Below are 13,276 nucleotides of genomic sequence, written 5' to 3' on the forward strand. Positions count from 1 at the left end.
CTGGAAGCTCAGACCACCAGAGCAGCCCGGAGACCAGCAGGAAGGGTAGGTGGATATGCTGTTTCCCCTCCCCTACATCTGGGACTGCTGGTGGGCTCCCCAACAGGTGGAGACACCTGCAGACACCAGCCCAGCGACGGCCGCCGCCAGCGAGCGGTAAGCCAGTAGCGGACGCAGCACCAGACTCCCAAATCCCTCTGGGCACCTCCGTGTGCACAGACCCAAGCTGCGGGGCAGGCGCCATATTGCCTCACTCTCCCCCCCACAGACCCTACCCGCGGCTGCCCAGAGAGACAATATAGCCACTAGCCAGAGGCACCTCCAGAGAATGGGACGTTCCTTTTGGGGCCCTACAGCTGATTAAGGGGAACTCAGACTGTGAGCTCCCTCCCCGCCAGCCCTCCCAGGTGCTGCTGGCACGGTGTTCCCAGGAAAATGGGGCAAACCCTGAGGCCGAGAGACATAGACCCAGCTTAGGCTCCCTGTGGGTGAATTGGGACCGGCACTCCTCTCCCTGGTGGGGATATAGTTTGAACTCTGGGGCCCAGAGGTCAGACCTCCAGACTAGTCCCCAGCACCCAGGTCTCGCATTACCCAGGACACAGAAGGGACATACGCAAACAGCCAACTGAGGTGTGTGTGCCTTCAGGGGCAGATCAGCATAATAGAGGGCAACCTCCTACCAAAGGGAGGCCATGAGCCCAGCAAAGGTAGCGTTCCTGCGCAGGGAGGCTCTCCGCCAGCATCACAGCCAGTGGAGGCCTGGTGGCGTGGGCCTGCTGGCAGAGGCCCAGGAGTAGCTGCGGAATTGGGGAGGGTGGAAAGAAGCGAGGCCCACTCCAGACTGCGGGTCTCAGACAGCCCCACCCCACACGCAGACTTTCTGGCTAAGCAGGGCCATTCCAGCCCCGCCCTGACAGCTTTTCCTGGAAGCAGAGAACAGAACTTTGACCCCTGCTAAAGGATTGGTGGTGCCTGAGGGCAGGCTTACCCAACCCAGCTCCGCCCACTCTCCTAGACCAGCCTTCACTGAGGGGGAGAAAAGGACACATCTGGAAGTCCCAGAGTCCCACCGACCACCTGAGGCACTAGAGTGCCTCCCTACAGGAACAAGAGCTGATAACAGGACACAAAAACAACAGCATAGCCTGTTCCTCCAAGCAAGCACCACCTACTGACAGGGAGGGCATCCTGCATACCCTTTTCACGGCACCTACTGACTCATTATACAGGGAGTGGTTGAATCTCACCCACAGACACCACCTACTGGATCAGAAACTAAACAAGGCGTGTGAATACCCAAACAAAAACCTAAAAGAAAGAAACAACAACTGATCGACATGGGAAGAAATCAGTGAAGGAACTCCAGAAATAGGAAGAACCAAACGGAAAACAAACCCCCAAAGAGGAGCATCAGCCCCCTAGAAATGGACACCAACCAAAGTCAGGCAACCAAAATGGCAGAAGACGAATTTCGAATGTGGATCATAAGAAAATTCAACGACCTGCAAGAACAACTCAATAACCAACACAAAGAAACCACAAAAAGCCTCCAGGACCTGGAACAAAAGTTCACTAAAGAAATCGACACAATAAAGAAAAGTTTAATCGAACTCCTGAAAATGAAGAATCAATTCAGGGAACTACAAAATACAGTGGAAAGTCTCAAGAACAGGGTAGAGCAAAAAGAAGAAAGAATCTCAGGGATTGAAGATAACACCCTCCAATTAAATAAATCAGTCACAGAGATAGAGCAGAGAAACAAGAGAAAAGAGCAAAGCCTACAAGAGATGTGGCATTATGTGAAGAAACCTAATGTGAGGGTCAGAGGGTTACCAGAAGGGGAAGAAGACAACACTCAAGGGTTGGACAAGCAGTTTGAAGATATAATAGAGGAAAATTTCCCAGGCCTTGCTCAAAATCTCGATATACAAGTTCAAGAAGCTCAAAGGACCCCTGGGAGATTCAATGCAAACAGGAAGACATCACGACATGCAGTCATCAGACTGACCAAAATATCAACTAAAGAGGCCCTTCTAAGAGCTATAAGACAAAAGAAGCAAGTAATGTACAACGGAAAGCCAATCCGAGTAACACCAGACTTCTCTAATGAGACTTTACAAGCAAGGAGGGACTGGGCCCCCATTCTCACTCTTCTGAAACAGAACAATGCCCAGCCTAGAATCTTATTCCCTGCAAAACTAAGTTTTGTATATGAAGGAGAAATCAAGACATTCTCAGATAAGCAAAGACTGAGGGAATTCATCAAGACAAGACCAGCCCTTCAAGAAGTACTCAAAACAGTGTTACCCACGGATCAGCACAATAAACACTCACGAATGTAAATCTACTCAAAGCTAAAGATCAAAGCCCAGACACTATAATGGCTCAAGAGAGAAAACAAAGCAACAAAGATCAACCCCACATAATGAACAGAAATCTGCCCCACCTATCAGTTATCTCAATAAATGTGAATGGTGTAAACTCTCCACTCCAGAGACATAGGCTGGCTGAATGGATAAGGAAATACAGGCCAAGTAGATGCTGTCTTCAGGAAACACATCTAACCTGCAAGGACTAAAAGTAAAAGTGTGGAGATTAGTATTCCAAGCAAGTGGAAGCCAAAAGAAGGCTGGTGTGGCAGTTCTAATTTCAGATGATTTAGTTTTTAAACCAACAAAAGTAGTGAAAGACAAAGAGGGTCATTATTTAATGATGAAGGGCACAGTTCAAGAAGAAGAGATAACAATTTTAAATATATATGCACTCACCTTAGGTGCACCCAGATTCATAAAGCAATCCTTACTGGTGCTAAGTAAACTGATTAACAGAAACTCCATAATCACTGGACATTTTAACACCCCACTGACAGCATGAGACAGATCCTCCAAACAGAAAATTAATAAAGAAATAATGGACTTAAACAAAACTCTAGAACAATTGGGTCTGACTGACATCTACAGGACATTCTACCCAAAATCGACTGAATATACGTTCTTCTCATCAGCACACGGGACATTCTCTAATATTGTCCATATCCTAGGACACAAAGTAAATACCAAGAAATTTAAAAAAATAGAAATCATACCATGTATCTTCTCAGATCAAAGTGGAATAAAAGTAGAAATCAACCGTAACAGAAACTCACATTTCTACACAAAAACATGGAAATCAAACAATCTCCTACTAAATGATTACTTCATAAATGAAGAAATCAAGATAGAAATAAAAAAATTCTCTGAACAAAATGACAATGGAGAGACAAGTTATGGAATCCTCTGGGACACAGCTAAAGCAGTTCTGAGAGGAAAGTTTATCTCCATAAATGCCTATAACCCAAAGTCAAAAAGATCACAAACAGACACTCTAATGAAGCGACTAAAAGAGCTGGAAAAAGAAGAACAGACCAGCCCCAAACCCAGCAGAAGAAGTGAAATCAACAAGATCAAATCAGAACTAAATGAAATTGAAAACAGGGAAGCTATTCAGGAGATTAATAAAACAAAAAGTTGGTTCTTTGAAAAAATAAACAAAATTGATAAGCCGTTGGCTAAGGTAACGAAAAGCAGAAAAGAGAAATCTCTAATAAGCTCCATCAGAAACCAAAAAGGAGATATCACAACTGATCCCAAAGAGATACAAGATATAATCTATGAATACTACAAAAATCTTTACGCACACAAACTGGAAAATGTGGAGGAAATGGACAAATTTCTAGAAACACACAGCCTCCCTAGGTTCAACCAGGAAGAAATAGATTTCCTGAACAGACCAATCTCAAGAGCTGAAATAGAAACAGCAATTAAAAATCTCCCTAAAAAGAAAAGTCCCGGTCCAGATGGTTTCACACCCGAATTTTACCACACTTACAAAGAAGAACTAGTACCTATCTTGCAGAAACTATTCCACAACATCAAGAAGAACGGAATCCTCCTCAACACCTTTTATGAAGCAAATATAACTCTGATACCAAAACCAGGAAAGGATGCAACAAAAAAAGAAAACTACAGGCCAATATCCCTAATGAATATACATGCAAAATTTTTCAACAAAATCCTAGCTAACGGAATCTAGACGCTTATCAAAAAAATAATCCATCATGACCAAATGGGCTTCATCCCAGGGATGCAGGGATGGTTCAACATACGTAAATCTAGAAATGCAACTCACCACATAAACAGAAGCAAAAACAAAGACCACATCATTCTTTCCATAGATGCAGAAAGAGCTTTTGACAAAATTCAACACCCTTTCATGATACGAACACTTAAGAAAATAGGCATAGAAGGGACATACCTAAAAATGATACAAGCCATATATGACAGACCCATAGCCAACATCATACTTAATGGGGAAAAATTGAAAGCATTCCCACTCAACTGGAACCAGACAAGGCTGCCCACTATCTCCACTTCTATGCAACATAGTGCTGGAATTCCGGGCTACAGCAATCAGACAGGAAAGTGGAATTAAAGGTATCCAAATGGGGACAGAAGAGATCAAATTTTCACTGTTTGCTGATGATATCATATTCTATTTAGGAAACCAGAAAGATTCAACCAAGAAACTCCTGGAACTGATCAATGAATTTAGTAAAGTCTCAGGATACAAAATCAATACACGGAAATCAGAGGCATTCATATACGCCAACAACAATCAAATTGAGAACCAAATCGAAGACTCAATTCCCTTCACAATAGCAACAAAGAAATTAAAGTACCTAGGAATATACTTAACCAAGGAGGCAAAAGACCTCAACAGGGAGAACTATGAAACACTGAGGAAGGAAATAGCAGAGGATGTAAACAGATGGAAATCCACACCATGCTCATGGGTCAGCAGACTCAACATCATTAAAATGTTTATACTACCCAAACTGATCTACAGATTCAATGCAATACCTATTAAAATCCCATCAGCATTCTTCACAGATATAGAAAAAATAACTTTACGCTTCGTATGGAACCAAAGAAGACCCCGAATATCAAAAGCAATTCTAGGCAACAAAAACAAAATGGGAGGTATTAATATGCCAGATATCAAACTATACTACAAAGCTGCAGTAATTAAATCAATCTGGTATTGGCACAAAAATAGGAATATTGACCAGTGGAACAGACCTGAGAATCCTGATATAAAACCATCCTCATATAGCCATCTAATCTTTGACAAAGCAGACAAAAACATACGCTGGGGAAACGAATCCCTTTTCAATAAATGGTGCTGGGAAAACTGGATAGCTACTTGTAGAAGGCTAAAGCAGGACCCACACCTTTCACCTCTCACAAAAATCAACTCACGCTGGATAACAGACTTAAACCTAAGGTATGAAACTATTAGAATTCTAGAAGAAAATGTTGGAAACACTCTCCTAAACATCGGCCTAGGCAAAGAGTTTATGAAGAAGTCCCCAAAGGCGATCACAGCAGCAACAAAAATAAATAAATGGGACATGATGAAACTACAAAGCTTCTGCACAGCCAAAGAAACAGTCATGAAAGTAAACAGACAAGTTACAGAATGGGAGAAAATTTTTGCATCCTACGCATCCGATAAGGGGCTGATAACTAGAATATACTTAGAACTCACGAAAATCAGCAAGAAAAAAATCAAATAACCCTATCAAAAAGTGGGCAAAGGACTTGAACAGAAACTTTTTTAAAGAAGACAGAAGAATGGCCAACAAACATATGAAAAAATGCTCAACATCTCTAATCATCAGGGAAATGCAAATCAAAACCACAATGAGATATCACTTAACTCCAGTGAGAATGGCCTTTGTCAAAAATTCTCCAAACAATAAATGCTGGCGTGGATGCGGAGAGACTACACTGCTGGTGGGACTGCAAACTAGTTCAACCACTGTGGAAAGCAATATGGAAATACCTTAAAGCGATACAAGTGGATCTACTATTTGATCCAGCAATCCCCTTACTGGGCATCTACCCAAAAGATCCAATGACAGTCCACAAAAATGACACCTGCACTTGAATGTTTACAGCAGCACAATTCATAATTGCAAGGCTGTGGAAACAGCCCAAGCGCCAATCAATCCAAGAGTGGATTAATAAAATGTGGTATATGTATACCATGGAGTACTATTCAGCTCTAAGAAACAATGGTGACATAGCATATCTTATATTTTCCTGGTTAGAGCTAGAACCCATACTACTAAGTGAAGTATCCCAAGAATGGAACAACAAGCACTACATATACTCACCAACAAACTGGTATTAACTAAGCAGCACCTAAGTAGACACATAGGTACTACAGTAATAGGGTATTGGGCAGGTGGGAGTGGGGAGGGGGCAGGTATATACATACATAATCAGTGAGATGTGCACCGACTAGGGGACGGTCATGCTGGAAACTCAGACTTGTGGGGGGAGAGGGGGAAAGGGCATTTTTTGAAACCTTAAAATCTGTATCCTCATAATATGCTGAAATAAAACAAACAAAAAAAACTAAAAATAAATGAAGTAAGAGCATGTCAGTACTCACCTCAAACCCTCTAATGTCTTCCCATTTTACTCAGAGAAAAGCCAAAGTTTCTACAATGGCCTACAAAAATCTCCTTTCTGAATTTGCCTCATCAACTCTTCTCATCGCTCACTGCTTCAGCCGAAATGGATTGTTACTCCTCTAAAACACAGGTACGTTCCCACCTCAGTGCCTTTGCACGTGGTGTTCCCAGACCTAAAACACCCCTTTCTCCTTCTTCAGGTATTCACTCAATGGCATCTTTTTACTGAGACCTTCTCTGCCCACTCAATTTAAATTGCAAACCCCAACTCCTACCTCCCTGAAAAAATCTTTCTATTCCCTCTATGCTTTATTTTTCTCATAGCATTTATCACTATTGTAACTTACTATATATTTTTTTCTCTCCACCAACTAAAATGTTCCATGCCAGTAGAATTTTTTTGTTCACTGCTATGCCTAAAATAGGGTCTGCTTTATATATTTTTATATATACATAAGCAAGAAGTGTTTGACAAATGAATGTATGGATAAATACACTGTTTATTTTAAAGTTTCAAACACATAATCTTGAGGTCCAATTATTGATGGGTGTTTTCAAGTCATATTACTTAAGGCTTTTATCAATTATTGTGACTTTTTATGTTTGAGTCACAAATTTTCTGGGTCGAAAATTCCCCTTCTAATCTATAAATCACAATTCCAAAACTGACACTAGATGGCACTCTTTAAACATATTCATTATGGAATTCTATACTAGGAAGATGGCATATTAGAGAAAAAATTATTTTAAAAGCCTTTTAAAACTACACATACAACTCTTTTAAGTATATGTGAAATGTTAGTGTACTTTTAATTTTAGGAAACTTCAACATACTAAATTTCCTTTAATAATCTAAATTCCTTTTTGCTTTAATCAAAAGCAAGAGTCACTAGGCTTCTTGGTTCTCCACTTTTTTTTTACTTAAAGAGCTTATGATCCATCTTAACAAAAGGATGTATCATGTTATTAAGTATGAAATGTCTGATTTCCTTAAGTACTAAGCTTGACAGGTGATATCTCTGACATTTCACGTTGACACTTCTTGTTTTATCGTGAAGGTACATCCTCAATTTTCAAATGCATGTTTTGGGTTGTGATTATCTTTCAAATTTTTAGAGCAGTTTTTGTGAAACCATGGATAAGTCCAAAATTTGTGTTATTTTCAAATGAGTTCTGTTGTGGAATCAATGCAGTGCAGATAACTCGAAAAACCAACAAGTGTCTCTGGAAAGGAAGTGGCTAATGAATGCACAGTACATAAATGGTTTGAGAAGTTCCATTCTGGTGATTTTAATCTTTAAAATGAGCCACGTGGGCTACCTGAGACCAAGGTGGATAAAAATGAGCTGAAAGCTGTAGCAGAAGCAAAGCCATCTCAACCTAAACATAAATTAGCAGCAAGCTTTGACACTATTATTCCAACAATATTGGACCATTTGAAATAAATCGGCAAGGTAAAGAAGCTGTATAGATGGATTTCACTTGAATTAGACGAGCATTGGAAGAGAAATCCTCTCGAAGCTTGCCTTTTTTTGATGTCACGACATAAAGGCAAAACATTTCTACACCTATTGTTATGTGTGATGAAAAATGGATTCTTTTTGACAATCACAAGCATTGGGCACAATGGTTGGACAAAGATCAAGTGTTGAAACATAGTCCAAAACCAAATAGTCATCAAAAAAAGCTAATGGTGTCTGTTTGGTGGTCTAACGCTGGTATTATTCACTACAGCTTCATGAGACTTGGTTAATGATTACAGAATGTCTATTGCAAACAATTGGATAAAATGATGAGGATGCTCACAATTAAGCAGCAGAGAGGAGTCAATTGAGACAAGCCAATCCTCTTGCAAGACAACACTCGACTACATGTTGCACAAACAACGCTGCTCAAACTACAGAAGCTGGACTTGGAAATGCTTGTCATCCACCATATTCACCAGCTGACTACCACTCCTTCCAGGCTTCTTGCAAGGAAAAAGATTCAATTTTCAACAAGCTGTGAAAACACCTTTTGCTATTTCATTGTCACTTGCTCTCCAGGCTTCTTCACTGCTGATATAAACAAGCTACTGTTAAGAGGCAAAACTATGTAGATAGTTTAGGCACATACTTTGATTAATTGTACTGCTTCTTGTTCGAGATATAAGAACCAACACTTTAGATTCAAAGTCAGACATTTCATATTTAATGACCTAATAGTAAAAGTACCATTGCAGAAAGCTTCTTGATAATAGCAATAATCACCACTATATTACTATTTTTTTTTGTTAAAACATAACAGATCTGAACCATGATTCATTACTTCTTAAAAGATTATCTGGGGGATTATCTAGCACTCTGGGAGGCCAGGGCGGGTGGATCGTTTGAGCTCAGGAGTTCGAGACCAGCCTGAGCAAGAGCGAGACCCCATCTCTTCTAAAAAAAATAGAAAAAAAAAATAGAAATTAGCTGGACAACTAAAAAACATATGTATAAAAAATAAAATTAGCCGGGGATGGTGGCACATGCCTGTAGTCCCAGCTACTCATGAGGCTGAGGCAGGAGGATGGCTTGAGCCCAGGAGTTTGAGGTTGCTGTGAGCTAGGTTGACGCCACAGCACTCTAGCTTGGGCAACAGAGTGAGACTGTCTCAAAAAAATAAAATAAAATAAAACCATTTTACTACTTCACTCTGTGTATGTGTGTGTTTATTTGTGCGTGTGTGTAGAAAGAGAGAGAAACAGGAAACATTAAAAATAAGGATATTTCACAATCTGGTTAAAAAAAAAAAAGGAGGTAAAAGATTTGTGGTTCAAATTCTAGTCCAGATCTATGGCATTATGTATATATAGTATCGTATAAAAATTATATCTTAAATATATATTAAAGACCAAAGAGTGAATAACTGCAGCAAATTATGAACCAGTGATTTGTGTTTTTCCCCCCCAAATAAGAAGTTCTTTCTGTCAGAAATTCGATAGCTCAATAAATGTTAAATCAATAAACAAAGAATTTTAAATATTACATATATTTTATTGTCTACCTACTATATGTTGAGCATACAGAACTTGTGTATTACTTCTTTTATTTATTTTTTATTTAATTTTTTGGAAACAAGGTCTTTGTTGCTTGGGCTAGCGTGCACTGGCATCATCATAGCTTACTGCAACTTCAAATTCCCAGGTTCAAGCGATCCTCCTGCCTCAGCCTTCTGAGTAGCTGGTACTAAAGGCACATACCACCATACTCAGGTAATTTTATTTTTCTTTCTTTTTTTTTGTGTAGAGACAGTGTCTCACTATGTTGCCCAGGCTGATCTCAAACTCAAGCAATCCAACTGCTTCAGCTTCCCAAAGTGCTAGGATTACAGGCAGAACTTATGCATTGAAATTGTCACAATCCTTAAAGGCACATTTTATTTCCATTATATGGATGAAAATTGTACTTCAGTCCAAAAGTATTAACTGAATTTACAAAGGTATCTTATTTGAGGAATGGGTATTTTCTAATATATATAATTTAATAAACTTAGAATTTCCTAAATTGAAATGTATTATAATTTTATTGCAGCGACAATTTTACCAAAGTGAAAATAATAAAAAATTATGTTATTCTAAGCAAGTATGCTCATCTCAGTACTCCTTGATTAAAAGAAAAAAAATTCATTCTGAAGGCCAGGTTATTTGACAAGTCTCAGCCCTGGATTAAGTTCTTTGGCAGTTCCTTCCTGATTCCTTTTATTAGATACTCCTCAGACTTCTCAGTGACCCCATGGTTCAGTGCTTTGCCCTTTTCTAAATTTACATTCATTTCTTTGATTACTGGCTTTCAAACTTTTGATCATGCCACACTACAAATAATAAATGTTATAATGCAACTCACTATATAATGAATAAGACTGAAACAAAAATGTTTTAATATTATTACTTGGGATAAATCTGATATTTTTTACTCTGTAATCTTTTTTTTTTAATGCTGGTTGTTACCAAACTGATTTCAATGGGGCACAACTCACAATATTACAACAATGTTCCAGGTGATCTCCAGTGCCATAGCTTTAAATATCATCTGACTCCTATATTCACATCTCAGCTACATCCTTTTTCCATGAACTCTACACTCCTATATTCCATTAATACTTGACATCTCTACATGGATGTTTTTCTCAACCTTCTCTCCTTCCCTTTTGGTCCACTTCTTGGTAAAATGGCAACACCATTTACACAAATGCTCAGGCCATAAACTCTGAAGCCCCACTCCTTTCTCTCTCTCATACCCTGCCATCTCTACCTTTTTGAAATACATGCTAAAGGCAACTCCATAGCCCCCTTTCCTTTATCACCTTAATTTCAGTCATCACCAGCCTTATAAGGACCATTGCAAAAGCCTATTAAAACTATTTTGCTCTACTCTCCACACAATGGGCCATTCAATAGTCTGGGTAATCCTCTAAAAACAAATCAGATCATGTTCCCTGCTTAGAACTACCCATGGCTCCTAAGCACACTTAAGAGTAAAATCCAAATTTCCTATTACGACCTATAGGCCTAATGTGACCCTAGCTATCCTTCTTGTTTAGACTTCATCTCCTATCCTTCCTCAGTCCCTTCCAGCCATGGTTCTCCTTGCTGTTCTTGGAAGATGCCAGAAATGCTCCCACTTGAGAATTTCTGTACTTGCTATTCATTTGCCTAGACTGCTCTTCTCTGAGATATTCACATGGCTTGCTCCCTCATTTCATTGATTTCTCTACATAAATCAAAGGCCTCAGAGCAGCCTCTCCTGACTACCTGAATTTTAAAAGCACTCTCATTACTCCCAATTCTATTATCCAGCTTTCTTTTTCTTCATAGCACTTATCACCTAATACTATAATATCACAATGCTTAAATAGTACTCACATTTTAGTTCAAGGAGTAAATGAATTAATGTACATAAATGAATGTCAGTAACCACTATCATGAGTACTACTGAGAACTTTAGTACAACATGAACCTCATTCTTCATAACACCATTCTTTTACTTCTAATAAATCTACTTTAAGGGCCAACTAAGTATAAATTAAAATGAAGAAACAGGATCATCTTTGTGAGCTGAATCAGAAAAAGTATAACTGGAATCTACCCAAATTTTTAAGTAAAGCATAGATGTTTTTATGTATATTGATATTCAGGCAAGAGAAGTAGTTATCTTAACTAGATTCGATATACTAAGCCTGCAAGGATATTTATACAATAACAATTATAAAATAATGTATTAGAGCCCAGACTCTTGAGCCAGGCTAACCAGGTACAAATCCTGGTTCTGATTCTTAGTAGCTATAAAAAAATTTTTATGCACCTTGGCTCCTCATTTATAAAATGGCAACAATAACAGCACCTACCTACAGTATGCTGTGAGAACAGAATAATCCCTGTCACATGGTTAGCCCCTAAATAAATACTAGCTACTATTATTCATTTATAAGTTATCTCCAAATTCCTTATCCAAGACACTATTAAAATATGCAAACTTTGATGCAAAACCCAAATTATGTTTGTACTGCCAAACTCCTTCCCACAAAAGATAAGGGACTGATGTTAAATTGGAAAGTTTCTCCCTCCCCTCCAAATATTGAAAAACCTTGTTTGTTACTGAGGCTGAAAGCCAGAGAGTCATGAAATGGTACAATATAAAAGGGAAACCCTTAGTCCACATGCATATTAACTGATTATATTGTACAAAATAAAGTAGTTCAGCACGTCTGTTAGTATGGAAAAATTACAGAACTCTTATTTTAAAGATTAAAATTTAAATCTGCTTAAATTCGCTCCTACATTAAATGTTCAACATTTTGAACATTACAACTTAGCTTGTGTTTTATACTTTTCATAAAACAACACTATTTGGTTATAAATCCCCCCCCATTTTATTACCATAATATAGATTTTTTTAAAAAAGCTTACCCCTACAGAGATAAATAATAGCTAATTACCTTAAATATTAAAGGTCCAAGATAACAAAAAAACAGCTTTTTCAGAGCTCATTACGTGATGTACTATGGGATACAGTTAAGTCCTAGAGGACAAAAGCCAGTAATTAAAATTAGCTGTTTTCTTATCTGGGCTAGAAGTAGAAAAAAAAATGTTTTAAAGTGAAAAAGCTTACCATAACCTTAGCCATGAAGAAAGGGTGTAATTTTTTCTCTAGAGAATCAGGGAATCATTGGTTGCTATGGAGTCACAATGCTTGCTGCTAAACCTAACCTCATAATTAACAGAGATCCACAGCACAAAAAACTAACATGTTAGAAACATCAGCAACCCTGAAATAAAATTACTGAATCCTCACAGCAAACAATACCTGTGCTTGTTATGCTCGAAATGGTTTAAATCCCTGCCTCCCAAGGACTAATCATAACAGAATTCAGTAGGATACTTTCAATACTTGAGGATAAAAACAACATGTGCCAGGGAACTGCATATACTATAGAAGATGTGTTAGCTGGCTGCTCCCAGAATGTAGTTTCAAGGCCTGCTAAAATGTTGCTAGAAAGGCCAATTGGTTACTCAGTATTTCTTCTTATTTCAAACCATAGGTGATGATACAAAAGCTACAAAGTTAAACAGGTTTAAAAAAACAAAAACAAAACTTGATGGGCCCGGTACTATAGAAAAAACGATTCTCAAATCTCTTTGACTTTTCCAGTCTTATTTCTGAAGCTAGGCCTTATAAAATGAGGCTTTCGGGTATAACCTAAACACAATTTCAAGTGATGAGTATGCTTAAG

The 13,276-nt window shown here is 38.6% G+C and overlaps 1 protein-coding gene across 4 annotated transcripts in view; it reads right to left on the reverse strand.

Moving 5' to 3' along the window:
• Positions 1 to 13,276, reverse strand: part of GSTCD (glutathione S-transferase C-terminal domain containing) — a 116,225-nt gene that overhangs the window by 101,849 nt on the left and 1,100 nt on the right. The window lies entirely within an intron of this gene.

The sequence above is a fragment of the Microcebus murinus genome, chromosome 27 (genome assembly GCF_040939455.1).
Source record: "Microcebus murinus isolate Inina chromosome 27, M.murinus_Inina_mat1.0, whole genome shotgun sequence".
In the NCBI taxonomy this organism is placed as follows: Eukaryota; Metazoa; Chordata; class Mammalia; order Primates; family Cheirogaleidae; genus Microcebus; species Microcebus murinus.